Below are 14,308 nucleotides of genomic sequence, written 5' to 3'. Positions count from 1 at the left end.
AGATCCCACATGAGCTGATTTTTTCTTAAACATAAAATACTGATTAATGAATGAACTACAGTTTTGTTTATTATAGGATTGATATTTTAAGCTACTACATATATGTCAGGTATTTGAGGGTGAAGACTAATGAAGTGGGATATAAATAGCCCCTGACTGGCCCTGTTCGCAGTCTGTTAAATGACTGAATGGTCTGATGATCTGACTAGAATTCTGTGCCGATGGAGTGTTTTGGTGTGTGTGGTTGTCTGTACACAAATCTAAGAACTATTATTTTTCACTTTCCAGTGGTAATTTTTTTTTTTTCCAGAGAATTTACTCTGGGAGCTACCAAGTTCAGTGGTTTCCAATTTTATTTTATTTTCTAAAATATTTTAAGCAATGAAGCCCTTTAATGAAAAGCATAGGCAGAAGCTCAGTAGGTACCACAGATAAGCACAGAGCTGTCTTGTTGGATCCAGGGGGAGAACCTGGGACCGCCACCTGCTTCACTGCCTTCAGATGCCCTAGGACCACCGGAAGAACAGTTGGAAAATGACTGGCCAAGTCCCAATTTTCACTTCATGGGTGGGGAAACCAAAGCCCTGAGAGGTCGAGGACTTGCCTCCAAACCACATAACTAGCGTTGAGCGGTGCCTGCTATTGAATGCAGTTTTCCACATTCTCAGAGCTGCTTCTACTAACTCCTACTAGTTATTGAAAGGAGATTAATTATCCTGATATCTCAGAGGTCTCTTAGAGTTCTGTTTGAGTGGAAGGGGAGAAAAATAGATGTTTTTTTTTTTTTTTGGCTTTTTTTTCTAGGTAGCATGCTTGGTACTCCTGTTGACTCAATTTTAGGAGGGGGAATGGAAAGTGGTTTCAGCTTGTTTGATCCATTACAAAGCTGTTGAACTACTCTAGTTTAACTACAATATGTCTTGGTGTGGGTCTCTTTCAGTTCATCTTGTTTGGAACTTTCTGTGCTTCCAGGACCTGGATGTCTGTTTCCTTACCCAGGTTAGGAACGTTTTCAGCCATTATTTCTTTAAGTAAAGTTTCTGTTCCTTTCTGTTTCTTCTCCTTCTGGGATGCAAATGTTTCAGCACTTGAGGTTATCGCAGAGGCCCCTTCAACCATCCTTGGTTTTTAAAATTCTTTTTTCTATCTGCTGTTCTGATTGGTTGATTCCCACTAGTTTGCCTTCCAGGTCCCTGGTCCATTTCTCTGTGTTTCCTAATCTGCTGTGGATTCCTTCTAATATGTTTTTCATTTCAGTTATTGTATTCTTCAGGTCTGCTTGGTTCTTTGTTATACTTTCTCTTTGTTGAAGTTCTCCACTTCTCCCAAGGTCCTCTTACACTCTCAAGTGTGGTGAGTATCCTTATGACCCTTTATTTCCATTTGTGTATGTTTTCTCCTCCCCTCCCCCCCACCCCCCGGGGAGGGGGGCATTTCTTAAGGCATCCGGGGCACTGGCCCATCGAGCTGGAGCAGCTGGAGGTGGGGAGGCCAGATGCAGAGGCCAGGTGTGTGTGGTAATGCTCGTGCTGCTCCCTTTGTTCAGGCTGAAAAGAGCTCGAGTGATGTTGTGTCCGGGAACACACTAGGGACCTTGCAGCAGGTCAGAGCACCGGGGTAGAGCCTCCACCTGCCCTACGGAGATGGACGGGACGTAAACAGTGGTGCTCATCAGCCCTCTGACCCCGGAGATTTCCCACAGTCCCCGGAGAGCTCCCATGGCTCCACCCCCTTCTGTATAAGGTCTCTCTCTTGTTTGTTGCGCTGCAAGTGGTCCCATGCAGAACCCAGAAGCAACCTGTGTGCAGGCCCTCTCTGCCGGGTAGTTTGGGAAGCCACTCTGAGCCAGATATGCACTTACAGTGCCTGGGCCCCCAGCACCACTTCCGGTGCCTGGTGCCAGAGCAGGTACTTCCGGCACCTGGGAACGTGAGCAGGCACTTCGGGCGCCTGGGGCACCAGCCTGCTGCCAAGAGCAGCTCTCCCCAGGAGGCTGGGTGTGTGTGGCGAGGCCCTGTTCCTGTTCCGTTTGTTCAGAGGCGAAAGGCTCCCGGTGAAGTGTCTTGCAGGTAGGCCAAAACCCCAAATAGCGCCCCTGCCCACCCTATGGAGGGGACAAACAATGGCACCACTGGCTTCTCCAGCTGGAGAGTTCCTGACGCTTCTGGGGGCTCCCTCAGCTTCCTAGCCTACTTTACTCAGTCTCTTTCTCATCTTTGTTATCAGAAGCTGTTCCTTCAGTGCGCTGTTGTCTTGCAGGAGTAATTGCTACCTGTATACATGTATTTTTTATTTTGCTCGTGGGAGGGGGCGAGTTCAGTGTCCTCCTGTGCCGCCGCCATCTTGGACCACTTTTTGAACTGCTCTGAAAGTGTCTGCATGAAATGTATTTTCCCTGGTACGTAGAAGACTTAGTATGAACCCAGCCTTAGGACTGTACGAAAATGGTTACCTGGGACTAGGGCAGAGCAAAGAGTCAAACCTCAACAGCGCGAATGACTAGGAAAGACTTACGTGTCAGAGAAGCTGATCTCAGTGCCGCGAGCCCATTGTTTCCTGTCAGTTGGCTGTTTTTCCTGATGCCTTAGTGGGCTGTGTCTCCCTCCATTCTTCTCATTCTTCACCCTGCTTTCTGCTGCAGGGAAAAGTCACACTGGGTCATCCCCATAGAGAGTGTCCCTGCTGATTCACTGTGGCTTTCTCTGATCGTTCGCCAAACTGGGGGGCTTCTCCCTTGCCATAAGCCGCTGGAGGTTCAGATGGGCTGAATTTTACAAAATGGCTTCATTCCTGAAACAAACAAACAATCCAACAAGGCAGTTGGGGATGAAGGAGCAGTGTCTCTGTTGGCTGACTCGGGGAAGGGGGGCCATTGTCGCTTGGGGAGATGGCAATCAGCTGAGGCCTCAGGAAGCAGGAACTGGGTACGAGGTGGCTCTCTGATCTCAGCAGAAGGATTTTTGGCGTCTTTCCTCACGTACTCAGATGTGCTACGCACTGTGTCTCTGTTTCCCGTGGCCTCTCCGCTACCCCTGGCTTGCCTCCACCCTATTCCATGCTCGCGCCCTTGCCCCGCTTCCTGCTTTCTGTTTGCCCAGAGTCTCCACTTTCTCAGCACTTCGCCTTGCCCGTGGATCTCCAGGGCACAGCCTCTGCTTGTAGCAGTTGATCTTCAATCTCACTTGCTGGAAATAAAGTTCTGTTTAGGCAGAGAAGAACTTGTTCTTCAAAGAAGCCCTCAGCGAAACCAAACATTATCTGTTTGTGGAGTTAATCATTTTTATGTGGCTCCAAGTAGGACACACATGTACTCTGCTTGGGGTTCCAGAAGACAGCAACGTGAGTGCCTGAGTGTCTGAGAAATTGGACTGCAGAAGCTGGAGGAGCAGGGTGTGGGGCTGAGGGCTTGTCTTTGAATAAAGGAAGTAAGTGTCCAAGAATAAAAAGCCCTGGATAGAGAGTCAGGAGACCTGGGTTCTCAAATCAACTCCTCTGGGCTTCATAAGCCATGCAAATGTTACTGGAAAGATTCTTGTAAGGAATGAAGGGTGGTCTCCCTACTTTCTCTCATCTTTCCATTTCCCCCATGCACTTGTGTAGTGATGAACACATTGGTCCATCACATCGTGAGAGCCGCTCTGATATCCCTAACTCTAGCAAATTAAAACAATTTTCCACCTGATTACCCATCGGGGACCAAGTGCCAATCACTTGAGAAGTCTCAGATGAGGCATCCATCAGAGCAGACAGAGGCTGATTCGTGGCTCTTAAGAGTGTCCACCCACACAAGCAAGCCTTTTCTTTGGGAGGAATTCATGTAAAAGACACACACACACACACACACACACACACACACTCACCACACACACACACAGACACACATACACACAGATACTCACACTTCACAAGTACAGCTAATTCATTGGTCTGAGCTTTGGTCTTTTCTTTTTTATTGATACAAGTGTCCAACCTAAATTACGAGAGGTTTAGAGAAGTCCCACCTTGATCTCTCAGCCCTGGGGTTTCGGTGGAAGCCTGGGGTTTTGCTTCCTGACCCTAGAAGAACTTTGTTAACTAGGCCCAGGTCTGAGCCCTGGTTTTATTCATCCTGTGACTTACTGGGGCTTGTATGCAAGGAAAATCCACTTAGCATCCCCGAGAGACATGATACTGGGAGTAGGTTACCCTGGGGGCAGATGAACCCCGATGACAGGAGTGAGGAAAGAGTGTAGGGATCACAGAACTCAGAACAGAGAAATGGGCTTTCCTTTTATGAAACAAAACAGCACTGGGCCTCGATGGGGAGGCTAAGGCTCATGGGAGGCTGAGCCAGGAAGTATTCTGTGATGCTAATGCCTCCTGCCAATTAGAGAGAGGCCAGCTCCCCAGCCTGGAGAGCCAGAGGCAAGAGGTCAACACGGCACCTTAACTTTGTCGAGTTCTGAGCAGAGTAAGTCAAAGAAATTCTGTGCTGTAAGGGTTCTTAGATCACTGTCTCTGCTCCCATTTTTGACAGAAACACAGAGAAGGAAGGGCACCTCTCTAAAACCACGTGCACATTTCACGGTAGAACCAGGGCTAGAACCTTACAAGCTGCCTCCTTCTTAAAATGAGATTTTGCTTTAGATTTGAGAGGGACAATTCTGTGATTTAAGAACCCAGAGAAAGAACCAATCCCTCATGGCCGAGTCATCACTGAGCAAAGGGGGATGGGAGCAAATGTCACAGGAAATCCTAAGCTGTCATCATGTTTTCTTCCAGCCCTCCAGTCAGACGTGGTGCTGTGGAGGCAGCTCAGAGCTTTGCCACATGTCTTGTTAGCTGTACAGAGAAAGTTTTAAAGCAATGTGAATGCCGGAAATATTGAGTAAAATCATGTTTGCAAATTTCTATGGCCTTAATTGCAATGTGAATTAGTTAAGATTAGTTTCACTGGAAAGGGAACTTTGTTGGCATATGCAATCAGCCAAGATAAAGGGTGGAGGTCCATTGGAGCCTCAGAGATGAGTGGACACCGGAAACCACGTGGATGCTTTCAAGCACCTCTGCATGACAGTTTTATTTTATCAGAGTAGTTTTCTAATCATCTCTGACCCCTCCTCATCTTATGTCTCAAGGCTTCAGCACTGAAGCAAACTTGGGTTTGCTCCCTTAGTACCAGACTGAAAAAGCCCAGGTAGGGTCACCCCACATGGAACACTTACCTGTGTCTCTTCTCTGGACCAGCCCTCAGCAGAGGGAAGACGTTCACTAGGGAGCGTCAGTCGTTTTCCCACATTGCCTCAGGGTTCCTGCATTTCCAGAGCCCTTCCTATCTGAGGAAAGCTTCCTAGTGAGGCTTTAGAACAAGGGTGTGGGGAAGCTTCCATTTGTCATAGCCTCTGCGGTGAGTTGACAGTGACCACCCATGGGTCTACCTTGAAGAATTCTGCGGCCAGCAAGAGGCTCTGTGCAGTGATGGATTCGTAATGTCTTTCCCAGCATAGAAAGAGGGAGCGGTGGCATGCGTGCCACACATTTGTCATCCTTGTGCTGGGACCTTAAAGGTGCTCAGCCCAAACTAGGGGCTCAAGGTGCATCAGGTAGAACCACTGCCTTCAGTCATGTGAAAGACATGGATAATTAAGACATCAGTTACAACAAAGTGACAAGGGCCAATGCTGTTGATACGTGTATGAAAAGAGCTAATATAGGAGAAAGAGCAATGTTTCTTGTGACAAGGCACACTTTGATTCCCCGCACTGCTTTGAGGGATGGACAGAGAAATAATTACATTATTTTTACTTATTTCCTCCAACACATTTACATGTCTAATCGTGGTTTTCTCAGATTAGTTGTAAAATGATAGCACGTTGCCCAAACACACAAAGCAGATAAGAGTTTCTCTAGAAGTGCTTTCTCATAGATGACGTGGTGCCATTCCCCTGTGATCATTTTGTGAAAATGAACTATTTGGAGTTCCTAACAGCTGTTGCACACATTTCCAATTTACATTTTAAATAACACTCCAGTGAAGTGGTTAAAGATAGTAGGACTGGCATTGGGACCTGGCAAATTGGCTCCTGCCCCTTTATTCCTTTCCCATCAGAAATAAGACATGGGGCCTGGGATGAGTCTCTGAACTCTCGAGCCTAAGAATTCTTGTTTGATAGCCCCTTTGATAAGGAGCTGGTGCGGGTCAGGGCCCAGTCCTCCATGCAGTGCCTCGCACAGGCCAGGCTCAGTAAAGGATGGTCATAAAACGTCGGGTCATCCATGTGCCCATATGCCCATGTCTATGGGAGTGGGTTCTTCAGAGTCTGTCAGGTCTGCAGACCACGGGCCCAGACACCCGGCCTCATACTATCTCCAGGTAGTAAATGTATTGCTGAGCCTGGGTTTGATGGCTTCCTCGCTCAAGAGTCCATCTTTTGTAAGCTCAGGGAAGAGATGAAGCCATTGGTTTCAGAGTTTTAGCAACAACGAAAAGCCAGGAGTCCATCCTGGCCAAATCTGCCCCAACCTGCACTTTGGCCAGGGTTGGAAACCTCCTGAATTCCAGCTGGTTGGCAGACAGGTGCTAGAGCCAGCGTAGGGCCCCCAGCTCCCAAAGTTGGGTGCAGATTTCCCAGGACTGCAGAGGGGGGCAAGGAGGTGGGCAGGGTGGTGGCCGAGCAGCAGGTGTATGACGCACACGAGCCAGAGAACCTTCCCCGGGGCTCTGCCAAAACCACAACGCATTTGGCCCTGGGCCGATTTTCCCCTTAAAACTTGAAGCCCATGAGTGTTTTCAGGGGAATCTAATCCACATGTTTGTATTCATTTTTATTCATTTGCATTTAGCTTGTAAAAACGTTGTTTTCAAGGGGATGGTAGATGGCCAAAACCACTTTTTTCTTTCGTCTTCTTTTCCCTCCTCCTCCTCATAAGTCTTCTTTCTTAGGAAAAGAAATTAGTTTTTTCTCCTTTTTATGTGTCTAAATCTCTAAGACCAAAGGTCTGAAGTTGCTTAGAAGTTAGTGTTCATTGTGCTGAGTTAGTGCTAAGTGACTCCTTCCAGGGCAAAACTGAAGCAATATTTCTGTTTCCGTGTTTAGCCTCTTGATGCCACCACGGGCTCATTTAGGGTAATGCTGCTGCTGAACAGGAGTTGTCTTGATGACTCACACCGGGGTGAGGGTAGAGCAGGTGGCTGGAAGGATGCTCTCTAACACGGAGTTTCTGGGAATTGGGGGTGAGCGTGCGTGTCTTCAGACTCTTGAGGTCCTAAGCGTTCTCCCACTGACGTCATAGCCCTGGACCCAGCCAAATCAGCACACTTGACTGTCTCCTGGACCAGGGATTGGTATAGGAGCCTACAAAATGAGCAGGACACTCCAGCATGCATGTGGAGGGACAGAGTGGGAAGACTGTCCCACATCCACTACAGGGAGTGGACAGGAAGGAAAGGCTTGGCAAAGTCTACCGCCCTTTTAACACAGTGACCAAACCCTTCAATCTGTCACCCTTCAGTTGCCTTAAACAACAACTTCGCCTCCTGCCATTGGAGAGGAGCTAGGAAGAGAGAGGCAGAGAACTGAGCTGAAGGACGCCTGTGGTCCTGGCGCAGAGGTGTAGGGAAAGCTTTCTTCTCTTTTGTGCTTAGCGTTCTAGGGTCTTCTGCTAGCAAAGACGAGACCACACTTTTTGCTTCCGTTCCTCACAGCATGTAGATCAGCATGTAAACAAGAGGTGCGCAATTAAAATTTGGTTATACTGGGTATCACTTTACGCTGTCTCCAGGAAGAACACAGGTTTAAGATTTGGGCCACAATTTTAAACCTGAGACTTGAGTTCTTTTCATGAAGTAGTTTAATTTCCTGTGGGATGTTTTAGAGGCTAACTCCTCCTCCGGCATGTGTTACAGAAAGATTGGGGAGGAATTCTACAGGGGGACAAAGGGACCCGGATTGGAGAACTGGGTCTGCCTGACGCTCTGGCTGGGTGATGGCAGCAAGATGCGTCATTTCTAGGGAACTCATTTTCATCATCGTTAAAATGGAGACCCTGTGACCACAGGACTTCAAAAATCACCTAGCTCAATTTACCTTATGTTGTAGATGAGCAAACCAATTAATCTTTAGACGACTTAGAAACAGATATTTAGATCCTTTAGGAAGTCAGTAGTAGCAGGTAGCCAGGGGCCGCCAGGTCCGACTGCCTGGGTTCACATCCCGCCTCACTCAGTTGCTGGCTGTGTGACTTTAGGCAAGTTACTTAATCCCTCAGCCTCAGTTTCTTCATCTGAGAAACAGGGTAATAGCAGCAATACCCACCTCATAGGCTTTTAAGAAGAACCAATGTGTGGAAAGAGTTTGGAACAGCAGCTGGCCCATGGTCAGGAGAAAGTACGCATTCGTTTTTATTATTAACCCAAGATCACGCAATGAACCAACGATATTGACTGGGATTACAGTCTCATTCCCTGAGGGTTGTCATACCCACATTCTTAGCCCAGGGTACACATTAGGTTCATCTGGAACACTAAAAAATACCTGTTTTGGGCCCCCATGCTACATCGATTAGACTGGAATGAGGGGACGAGGTCGGGGACGCTGTATGTTTAAAAAGCTCCACAAAGCAGCCCGGGCTCAGAATCACTGCTTTACACTGCGGCCCTGTTACATCAGAGGACGTTTTCAACACGTACAGTTTGAAATCTTTATGTGTCAGTGGTTTCCCTAACTGTCAGTTCAGGTCATATTCTCTTGTGAGGGGCATAAGTTGCTTTTCGGTGTTATCGCTTCAAAGAGATAAAAAATACTTTTTCCCCCCCTCTGTTTTCTTCCTTTCACGAAAGCCCCTGCTGGGGCTGCGCACAGGCACACAGGGACTTATTGCAGCAGAACCAGAACAGCCCCCACCCACCATCTCCCCCCCCCCCCCCCCCGTGAGAGAGACACATCTGATCCCTCTCGTCATTATCATTTTAATGTACAAATGACATTATGCCGAAAAGAAGGGGTTCATAAATTATATCTGATTTTAGAAAGTTTTCCAGCCATTGTATAAATGACAGATCTATAAAAGAAGACTGAAAATGAATTTCAAATTAAAAAAAAATAAAAATTCCATGTTTTTATGGCAAGCGTAAGAAAATGCTCGGAACAAAATGTTGCTGAGGAGGGTGATTTGAGAGCCTGTGGAACTGAGCGCTGCCGGGTAGGAGGCAGGAGACTCAGACCTGGAGGGAAATTGGGGTCTGTCAACGGTGGGACGTGGTCACCCAACCGGCGTGCCCCGAAGTGAGAGCACCATCCCAGGGGCCAAGGAAGAGTGACCTCGTTATCTAATCTGAGGAGAACGCAAGTGTGGGGTGTGTTGGAAATGACTGTTCCTGGGCCTCTGACAGGCCTGGAGGCCGGGTGTGCTTGATGGATGGAGTTATGCCCTGAACGGCCCAATACATACATTTTCATTTGGGACTTGGATGTAGCAGAATAGGATTGTTCTCTTCTATGTGGACCCCAGATTTTACATAAGGTCAGAGCAGCCTTTTTTGGAGTAAAGGTACCCTGAACTGTCCCCTCCCCTCACTGAGGTTTGGGGGCGTTGAAGCCCATCTGAAGGCCTGGGGTGGTCATGTGTGAGGACAGATTGCAAACCAGGATAGGGAAGCCCCAGAGAGAGCAGACAAGAGACCAGAAACGTGGCCTTGACCCCAAACCTGAAGGTTGGCGAGAAGAGGCTGATACTGAAATCCTAGGGAGCCAGACTCCTTCGTCAAGGCTTGTAATGTCAGGGGGTCAGTGGGTCTCACAAAGGGAAGGGAGGTCTTTCCAGAAGCCACGAGGGTTCATGGTTGCTGGAACTGGCCGGGGCAGTGGTGTGTGGGGAGCAGTCACCCAGTTTCTGGCTCCTTGTGCAGCCCAGCCCATTGTTGGAGTCCAGCAGGCAGGCTTCTGGGGGTAGAGAACAGGGGTGCAGTGGTTGTCACGCCCTTGTAGGCAGCACAGGGATGGATTCATGAGCACATGGAAACACCCGTAAGTGACTTAGAAAGAGTAGTAAAACACACTGAAATTCCCACTGACAGTGGGGCAGTGAAGGGGAGAAGAGAGGCCTGCAGACTTGTAACTGGGGGTTTAAAAACGTGTGACCCCGTTGGTTTCCACAGGCTGCTTAAGTGTGAAGGCCTTCCACCCAGTTTCCTCCTCACATCCATTACATCTCTTCATTCATTCGATTAATAGTCAACCCAGTTCTATGAGGGGAACAGAAAAAAACAGAAAAATCGAGATGAGTGTCCTCATCTCCTGGGCAGAATGGTCCCCATATCCTGGCAGAACTGCTGAGAAGAAGTTCACGGGTTGTCACACTCTCCCATCCTCCTCCTCCACCTCTGGTGGCTCTGTCACCTCTCCACGACTGTTCCACACCAGCCCAAGCCTGGGATTGTCACACCATCACCTCCCTGACCCTGGTTTTCAGTTCTTCCAGCCAATCGTTCTGCAGCCCAGATGGGCGTCCTTGCCTACAGAGGTCTTCTTTAAACATATTCCCAAGGAAAATGGTGACAGAGGCTGCAAGACAAATGCGTTCAGGAAATACTGCATGTTTCATTCTCTTCTTGGAGTCGCTTAACAAACACTGGCACACATAGGACTTCTAGATATTCTAGGGAGGGACGGGGTCTTTTTAACTATTGAATCTGGGACTCCCCGAGCCAATGGCCACAGGGCAATTTTCCCACAACACTGATGGACATCATTGTTCTTTCCTCTTGCCCCCTCACAATCTGTACCTTTTCCTGCGTTATTTTTCTCCTTAGAACTTGGCACTTTCTGTAATCCACTTTTCTGGGCATGTGTATCAATTGAGTGTTCTGTTTTCTGTTCTCCGCCAAATTCCCACTCGAATTTTTTATTAAAGCAAGGATACACATACATGCTCACATATACATATATGCATACCTATGTATAGAGGTATACACACATATACATACAGGTGGATCGATAGATAGATTCACACACATGCATTTCTACAAAGGGACCTAGAACAGTGCCTGTGACATGACTCAGTAAACATTTGTTGTAAAAATTAAACCAACATGCTTTGCTCTGCCTGTTGTAAATAATACTGGGATAAGCAAAAATAAGTTAGCTTCTAGGTCCAGAAAAAACCTGCTCCCATGGATCAACTAAGGTACTTATTTTTCCAAGACTAACAGCATGCTCATCAAAGTTTATTTCAAGACTCTTGCCTCACCCACCAATCCAAGACTATTTTGTGATAAACTCTGCTCAGTTCCCACCGTTTTCCTACCTTGAAAACACTTAGCCGCAGCCCTACAGCCTTAGAAATACCTTCCCCACTTGTCCTTCCATTGAGATTCCACCAAGGTGGTGTCATCTGTTACTGCAATAGGTCTGATGAACTTAGCTTTGTCCATTTGACAGGTTTTCTGGGGTCCTTTGCAAGGCCAGTGACTGACAATTCATTTAATGTAGAATGAATGACTCCTGTTAACTGCTAAACCACAGAACCAACTCGGGTAAACAGGTGTTTTACAGGCCAGGGAACAAGTTTCTTAGCCTGGAATACAAAGTCTTTTCTGGTCACACCTCCTGCCACTTGCTGGGTCCTGGCTTCTTAAGGTCCTTACCTACCCTGGCTTGCTCTGTCCACCACCCCCCCCCCAGCCCCCAATGTCCTTTTACCCCTGGAATAGCCAGCCCATCCTTCACCTCTTGGGTTAAGTCCCACTTTTCCAAGGTGTTTTCTTCCGTCAGCCACTCACAGGGGTGGCTCGCGTCATTCCTCACCGGCCTCCCGAATCTTTCATGATTTCATGGACGGCACTTCGGGCACCAGTGCACTGAGGTCACTGGTCCAAGTGCTCCACGCTTGACCATGGACTTAAGTGCGAGTAGGCCTTTGCTCTTCTCGTTGGTCAAAGAGAACCAGACCCTCCTCTTCCCTTCTCAGAAGGTCTGTATTATAATTTAAAGTTTGCTAGAGCTGCCATGACAAATGGTCACAAACATGGTGGCTTAAAACACTAGAAATGTATCACCTTACTGACCTGGAGGCTGGAAGTCTGAACTCAAGGTGTGGGCAGCGCCATGCTCCCTCTGATGGCTCTGGGGGAGGGTCCTTCCTCGTAGCTTCCAGCTTCCGGCGTCTCCAGGCATTGCTTGGCCTGAGGCTACATCACTCTGTCTTCACACGGCCTCTTTGTTTCTCATCGGTGTGTCTCTTAAAAGGACACCTCATTAGATGTAAGGCCCATCTGTATAATCTAGGATGACCTCATCTCAAGATCCTTAATTTTATTACATCTGCAAAGACGCTTTTCTTCCACATAAGGTCTCATTCACAGATTCCTGGAATTAGGATGTGACATATTATTTGGGGGAAGCCACCATTTAACCCACTACAGAGTTGTTAGAATGAACTCTAAGAGCTCACGAAGCCTTGCTTTTGAAAGAAGTAAAATGCAACATAGAGGCTAAGTGAGCATTATTGTCGCCACAGTAAAGAAATTGAACCCCTTTTGTAGACTGTTTTTCCTTCCTTGAAGTTTCCCCTGTGAAATGGTTCAGCGTGATTCCTCTGACTTGGATTTCCACCTCTGGAATCCCCTTCTCGTTCAGAACTTCTAACCACCTTCAGAACAAAATATTCGAGGTCTCCATGGTCCCGGTGGACCATAGCGTCACAGCTTCCACCGCACCCCACCTGCAAAGCCAGCTGTGACTCCTGCCCATTCCACAAACACAGCCTGTACCCCCGTTTCCAGACTCGTGCTCAGGCCATTCCCTCCCTCTGGTGAGCCTTCCCCTGCCCGTCGCTACCTATTCAGTCTGTCCCCCCATCAGGGACGCCAACAAGAATCTCTTCTCCTCGTCCCCCAACCTGCCTCCCAACTCCGTTGTAAGATTTAATTGCCTTCTTTAAAGCAGCTCATACTTCTTTAAAAATCTCTTGCTAGTCACCAACTATAGCCTAGTTATTTGTTGAATGTCAGTCTTGCTCCCCATATCCGGTCAGTGAGACCGAGATCTCAGCTTTTCCTTCTCCTGTCTCCATCTTCTTTTGGTTCCCCTCCTAAAGGTCACCTCCGCCAAATCCACTTCCTTTTCCTTTCCCTCCCCTCCCCCTTCTCCTTTTCTGTCTCCTTGACCTGCTCCTTCTTTACAATAAGTAACACTTTCCACCTTCTGGACACTTTCCTTATGTCATTTAATCCTAACAACAACTTACAACACACAGTGGCGTTCTCCCCATTTTACCTAAGTGCATGTGTCAGTTGAGGTTTGCAGCATTTAAATCTACGCGCCGAGGGATGAGGCCAAAATTCAAATTTCAGCTTGTTGGGAGTCAGAGCCTTGACTCGTCACAAAATACAGTCTCATCAGATACCCCATATCCCTGATCGAGGGCCTTGCACACAGTGGGGATTATGCAAATGTGTGCTAAATGAATGAACAGATATTGAATCATCAGGGTCATTTAAATATTTTAAAAATAGCAGAGGAGGGTGAGGAAATCAGATCTTTTGAGCCCAGGCTATTTGCACATCTGACAATTGCAGCAAAAACATCTATAAACAGCATGTTTGTTAGCGGTCTGTGGGTTAATTAATAGGTGCATGCTTGCTTCTGTGGAAATGAGATCTCATTAGCCTGTCTTTTTTATTTCAAGTCTGACATTTATGAAAGGTGAACAGATACGGTATCTGTAAGAGCAGCCAGCCACTGCAGAGCTCCTGCCTTGATAAAAGTATTTCTACTGTTTGTTTTCCTGGGAGTCTACACTGTTGGCTCTTTTAGCAAGACTTTTTTTAAAAACATGAAACTTGGGTTTGCAGATGGGAGGCAGGGATCTGGCAGCTCCATCAAAGTTGCAGAAGAAAAGACGCTTCTCCCTCGGTGGGGACCTGTCTGGGCTGTGTCAGGGGCTGCTTTTCCTCTCTGAGACCCTTGACTGACCAACGAGCAGGATTTGCTGCTGCAAATTCTAGTGGTCGCCCTCCGTGTGTGTGTCTGAAGTTAAGGTGTCAAGTTCAGAGGCCTTTGGGGCTCAAACAGGAGGTAGATCACTGCCTGGCTGGACCACACTCATACTTTCTCAGAAGAATCTTCAGCTGTTTCTCTCCCTCTAATTGGAGCTTCCTATTTTGGCTCTGAGCTTCTAGGGAACTCACCCCAGTGAGTGACTTCTCAGAGCTAATGGTAATGGGAAAACCAGCTCACACTTAGTGAGTATATATTCCATGCCCACACAGTCCTGAAGACCACACATCCTCACAGCACTGCCGTGAAGAAAAGACGATCACACGAAAGGG

General features: G+C 47.6%; 1 long non-coding RNA gene across 2 annotated transcripts in view; it reads left to right on the top strand.

Moving 5' to 3' along the window:
- The first annotated feature begins 1,983 nt into the window (after nt 1-1,983).
- LOC141567516 (uncharacterized) overlaps nt 1,984-14,308 on the top strand; it is a 181,128-nt gene continuing 168,803 nt past the window's right edge. For both annotated transcript variants that reach the window (XR_016022107.1, XR_012490193.2), the window contains exon 1: nt 1,984-2,069. This is a non-coding gene — a long non-coding RNA (uncharacterized LOC141567516). The remainder of the gene's footprint in view (nt 2,070-14,308) is intronic.

Source organism: Rhinolophus sinicus, chromosome 8 (assembly GCF_057876585.1).
Source record: "Rhinolophus sinicus isolate RSI-liver-muscle chromosome 8, RSI-T2T, whole genome shotgun sequence".
In the NCBI taxonomy this organism is placed as follows: domain Eukaryota; kingdom Metazoa; phylum Chordata; class Mammalia; order Chiroptera; family Rhinolophidae; genus Rhinolophus; species Rhinolophus sinicus.
This window is presented reverse-complemented; position numbering and strand designations above follow the sequence as displayed.